Here is a 6,223-nt window from a genome sequence, read left to right on the forward strand (position 1 = left end):
ATCTTGGGAATAGAAGTTTGTTAAGGGTGCTGAGAGTTCTTCAAAGACCACTATTACCCTCATAGAGCTGCAATTCTCAAAGTGGTTTAACAGTCAATCTCTATTCCCAGAGAACTCTGGGACCTGTAGCTCTGTGAGAGGAATGTGTTGGTGAGTATTGAACTGTTAATACATTGGAATAAAAAAATTAACAGGATATCCGGTGAAAATAAGAGCCAGGATTTTTAAAAACACAAAAGGGAATATCTGTTCACATATTACACAATGAATGAACATGTGGAATTATCTTTAGTTTGCGTACAGCCAGCAATACAAAAGGTTTTTCTAATTAACCTGGCTATTGTGGAGTCGCTACCATTGTAAGGAGCACTCTGTCAGCGATGTCACCGATTTTCACGTGCGTACTTAAGAGACGTAGTTAAAGCTCCCATTAAAACGATTGCATAAATTCCTGCCACGTCTGTGAATCACATTCATAAGCATGCCAACTTCTGAGAAGTCTTGATTGTCTAGCCAGGCAAAAATATGTAGTGCCATTTTGCTGTAAACAGCATCCACATGAGCAGCATTCAGTGACCCTCATTTTAAAATATATGAATTTTCATGCATGGGAAATGTTTACACTGGAACAGTCCATTGGTGGGCTCAGTCCAGAGATGCATGCGTGCAAATGGATATTTTATACAACTACTTTCACATGGAGTAAAACCCATGCAGTGGCATACAAGATGCAGATAAGCATTTCTGCCCGTACTGAGAGATGGAGGGGAGAGTGTACCCATATCTACTCTGTGATAGGTTCCCGAGTCAGCATCGTATAGGTATGTGCATATAGTGTTGACAACTGGCCTCCTCACTTGTATGGGCCAGTTATTCCCCATCCCCAACCAATCTACAGTGGAATCCAGTTATAAACCTCACAGGTGGTTGAGTGTTTCGTGGGTGAACCTTTTCTCCTTGCAGTGGGATCTAATGCTGGCTTACACATGCACAGCAGGTTGTTCAGAGCATCTTAAACCTCCATCTTTGTTCACCAGGTAAGTGCTTGGTTAGGAGAAACTACATACCAAAAAAGGGAAAAGGTACAGACAAATTGCAGGTGAAAAGGTGCACAATCAATGGCCAGTATAGCTGTTGAATTCAGCCTTCTTTCTGCTAAAAGAAGTTCCTCAACTTCACAAAAAGGTGGACTGAGCAACGGGAAGTAGATCACGGCCCCTGTTTCTCCAGTCTACTCAAAGACAGAAAGCTACATTGGAGACTGTCATTATATAGCTAAGTAGTTCTGATGCTATGCACTTAAGAGTGCAAGTCTACTGTTTACTGCTCTGCTTTATGAACTTCTGCAGAATTAAAATCATCTGTTCTGTTTTATGCTATATTGGGGGGGGGTTACCATTATGAACCGAATATAACATCTTCGGTTGCAAGAAAGGTCAATTAAATGTAATTATAAAGCTGCTTTCAAATTTCCATTTGATGTGAAGGCAGATAGAAATTACTCTCAATGGGACTTAATTGCAACTAATTTTGGGGTCTAGATTGACATAATCTAGTCACTATTGTGCTTCATAGGTAGTTCTTTTTTGGCAGGTATGAGGAACCTCAGACCAGGGGGGGCAAATGTGGTCATCCAAGTATCTGTATCTGGCCCTTGGGACTCACCTATTGTGACTATGTGTATTTCCCCAAACTGATATTTGTAGGTAGGCTACAGAAGTCATCAACATGTAGCTGTGTTTATCTGTACCAGAATCAGATGTCCTTCAGCCTCACCCTGCTATGGCAGTTCTATGACTGTCAGATTCTTAGAGGTAGTAACCATTGGTATGCACTGTTGGGAAACTGCCAGGGAGATATTGTCCATCATGGCCCCAAGCCGGCTGCCGAACGTCCATCGATCTCCCGTAGCCAGGCAGATCCAGCAGTTAGCGACACAAAGCCTCAGAAATAGATTGCCACATTCCAGGCTTGTGCACACTGTTCTTTATCAGCAGAAACCACAGCCAGAAAGCTTGCACCGCAGAAGAGAGCATAATTTACAGACTTTATTTAGCGTTGAACAGAACAAAGGAAAAACATGACCGTTCTGAGTCAGTGACTCCGACCGACTGAAATCGAAAGGAAACAGCAAACATAAACATCCTCAACAGGAAATACGCAGACTCTGTGACTCACAAGCCTGCTCTCTCTTAAGGTGGAACGGAAATATCCTAACATCCTCCCCCTTTCCGTGTAACCTGTAGTACCTGTGGTTCACCCAATTGCAACCTCTGTGTGTAATCCTTAAGTTGTTCTTTGTTAACAACCTTAGACAACAGATCAGCAGGAATTTCATTTCCTGCCATGTAGGACACCCGAATCAGTCCTTTCTGAATACACTCTCTTGCACGATGTAGCTTAATCTGCAAGTACTTGGTTCTTTGCTTGCAACTCTCAGAGTTCAGCAAAGCCAAACACGATCTATTGTCTTGATACACTTGTATAGGACATTTCACAGAAACCCCGATGTCCTTAAACAGTTGCATCAACCATTCACAATCCATGAGTGAAAATGACAGAGCATTGAGTTCTGCTTCACAGGAACTTAGGCTCACTGTTGTTTGCTTCTTGCACAACCAGTCAAACAGGCAGTGGTTGTACATGTAGCATACTCCAGAAGTGCTTGTACCATCTGTGGTGTCACTTCCAAAACTTGCATCTGCAAAGATTTCAAGACCTCCAGTCTTCTGACTGGTGAACCTCAGCCTGTAGTGCATAGTCCCTTTCAAATAGCGGGCTATGCGCTTCAGAGCTTTCCAATCCTGAACCGTAGGATTGTTGGCATGTCTGCTAAGCAGATTACAGCTTACAGCTATGTCAGGTCTTGAACATCTGGCAATGAAATTCAGCTTGCCTAGAACGCATCTGTATAGCGTTGTGTCAGAAAACGCTTCAGCAGTACTGTCTACCTGGTAACCTGTCACCATCGGTGTGTCTGCTGGGTTTGCATCAACCAAATTCAACCTGGTTAATACATCAGCAATTTTCTGTGTTTGGTGTACCAGAAAATTACCTGCTTGGTCCTTCTCCACCTGCAGAGAAAGATAGTTGGATACCTCACCAAGATCCTTCATGTCAAAGTGCTCCTTCAGTTGAGCTAGGGTGCTTTGATAGAAAGCCTGATTCTTCCAAAACATCAGAAGATCATCAACAAAACATAAACAATACAGTTTGTTTTGCCCCTCCTCCTTGACAAACACACATGGATCAGCTTTGCCCTGGTGAAAACCTAGAGAAAGCAACGTTTCAGTGAGTTTTGTGTTCCAACACCTAGCACTCTGCTTGAGACCATATAAGGATTTCCGCAGTTTACAGACCATTCCCTTCTGTATCTCCATCCCATCAGGTGGAAGCATAAACAGCTCCTCGTTCAAAATCCCGTACAAAAAAGCTGTATTAATGTCATGATGGGAAACATGCAGTTTCTCCTCCGCAGCAATCTTGAGCATCAGCCGAATGCTCTCATATTTGACTGTGGGTGAGTAGGTCTCGTGGTAATCCTGTCCTGGTACCTGTGAAAAACCTCTGGCAACCAATCTGGCTTTGTGTCTGACAACCTTGCCATTTTGGTCTGTCTTGGCCTTGAAGACCCATTTGCTGCCAACCAGTCTCATACCTGGGACTACCGGTACCAGTTCCCAAGTTTGGTTCCTGTTCAAGGAATCAACTTCAGCCTTCATGGCATTAAGCCAAGGCTCAGCATCTTTAGAGGTTAACTCCTGAACCTCTTTGAAGCTTGAAGGTTCCCACACCTTCTCTGAGCTACTAAGAACAGCAGTTGCAGTCTTAGCAAACTCATCAGCAAATCTCTTTGGAGGTCTGCCTTTGGTCGCCCTTTCAGACCTACGTACTAGACGCAAGTCTTCTGGACTCATCTCCTCTTTCTTAGGAGAAAAATGACCAATGGTGAACAGTGGTTCTTCCAGTTCATTGTCAGACGCATCAGATGGTCTGACTGAGGCCTTTGCACTCTTGTAGTCTGCTGTGTCATCACTCTCACTGACATCAGCAGCAGCGCCGCCCACTGAACTGGAATCCGAACTCTGATCATCATCATCATCATCATCATCATCCTCATCAGCTTCCTCAGCTTTAGCTGCTTGCTTGACATCACCTTCATCCTCCTCTGGGTAACTCTGGAAAATTCCCACATTTTCCCCCCACTTAGGATTGTACTCAACACTCCTTGTGAACTTTATGGATTTAGAGTCAGTCATCCATACCCTGTATGCACCTTTTTCGTACCCCATGAACAAACCATGTGCCCCACGCTTCCCAAGCTTGTTGGTTTGTGGGGTGCGTACCCACATGTCAGAACCAAAAATTCTCATGTGTTTGGTGTTGGGTTTCTTGCCAAACATCTTCTCATAGGGGGTACAACCAATGGGTGATGACAATCTGCGATTAACGGAGTAAACCAGATTCCCTAAAGCTTCCCCCCAAAACTTATCAGGGAGATTGGCATCATGCAACAAGGTTTTCATTCCTTGCAGCAATGTCTGATTTGCTCTCTCCGCAAGCCCATTCATCCATGGCGATCTGGGGGTTGACATGTCATGCTGGATTCCCTTCTCAGTCAGGAAAGCTTCAAACTGCTGAGAAGTGAATTCCCCGCCCCGATCGGTAAACAGACAGGAAATACGTTTACCGTGAGCATTCTCCAACCAAGCACAGAATGCCTTAAACTTCGGAAACGCTTGCGATTTCTGTTCGAGCATAAACACATGAATGTACCTAGAAAAAGAATCAATTAGAACCATGAAGAACCTTGCTCCTCCTAAAGAGGGCGTAAGTGGCCCAACCAGGTCTGCGTGCACTAGCTGGTAGGGCTTGGAAGCCTGCCTGCTAGACTCTTTGCCTTTTGGAGCAACCTTCACCTTGTTCTCTGCACAAGATACACATTTCATATGAAATTTACAGGGTTTGATGTTCAAACCCTCAACCACCTCTGGCATCTTGGCCAGTGCCTTCCAAGAGAGGTGACCAAACCTTCGATGCGCTTCATGAATGCAACCTGCATGAAGAACTTTGTTAGTTTGTGCAACACAACAAGAATTAGCATTAGATACAACAGCAGTGTCATCATAAGTTATATGGAACAAACCATCCATAAACTTTGCATGCAAATAGTCCTCTTTGCCTTTACTGATGACACAGACGCTCCTCTTGAAGGAAATCTGAAAACCACGTCCAGTAAGCTGCGGGACGCTCAACAAATTGCTTGCAGCGCCTGGAACATATAGTACACCGCTGATGGTTGTGTGCAAACTTGCAAGTTTCACAGTCCCTTCTCCTGCAATTTGCAACGTCCTTCCATCAGCCAGGTGGATCTCACCTTCCTGAGGCTTGAAGGAGATAAAGAGGTGCCGATCCTTCGAGATGTGGCGGGTACAGCCCGAATCAACAACAAAGCTGCCTTTGGCTGTTGGAGCAGCCTTCACAGCAAGCAAACCCTTGTTTTCCACTGGCTTGGGCTTTTGCAGCTTGCCCCCCTGCTGCTCCTGGCCAGCAGACGTGCCTTTAGCCTTTGGTGAAGCTGTGCCAGCAGACATAGCCTTGTCTTCCACTGGCGTGGGCTTTTGCAGCTTGCCCCCCTGCTTCTGGTCAGCAGACGTGCCTTTAGCCTTTGGTGAAGCTGTGCCAGCAAACAAAGCCTTGTTTTCCACTGGCGTGGGCTCTTCACCCCCCTTCTGCTTCGGGCCATCTGCAGGCATCTGTCTTTGTTTACCTCTGGCCTTCCGGCCTTTGCAAAGACGATGACCTTGGTTCCCATGAGAAACAGAGCTCTCAGCTGCCGTCTCCTTGGCTCCCCCTGGAGGCTGGAATGCTGCCTGGGATGACATCACAGTCTGCTCCCCCTGCAGCTTGCAACCGGTGCCCTCAGCAACCCTGCATTCACTCGCATTCTGGGAAACAGCCAGGACCTCCGATGCAGTCAAACTCTGGGCTGGGATGACTGACTTGTGAGCTTTCATCAAAGCATACCACATTCCACGTGCAGTGGTGTTGCCAGCCAGCGTCTTAATTTCCTCAAGAGATACGGATAAGACTATTACGTCTATCGCCTTCGAATCATCGGCTTTCCATCTCTCTGTCAGAGGAACTGGGGGGGCCTCACTCACGGTATGCCACACCCTAAACTGACGCAGCAAACTCTCACACCATTTTGCCCAGGTTTCAT

Source organism: Podarcis muralis, chromosome 4, assembly GCF_964188315.1.
Source record: "Podarcis muralis chromosome 4, rPodMur119.hap1.1, whole genome shotgun sequence".
Classification (NCBI taxonomy): Eukaryota; Metazoa; Chordata; class Lepidosauria; order Squamata; family Lacertidae; genus Podarcis; species Podarcis muralis.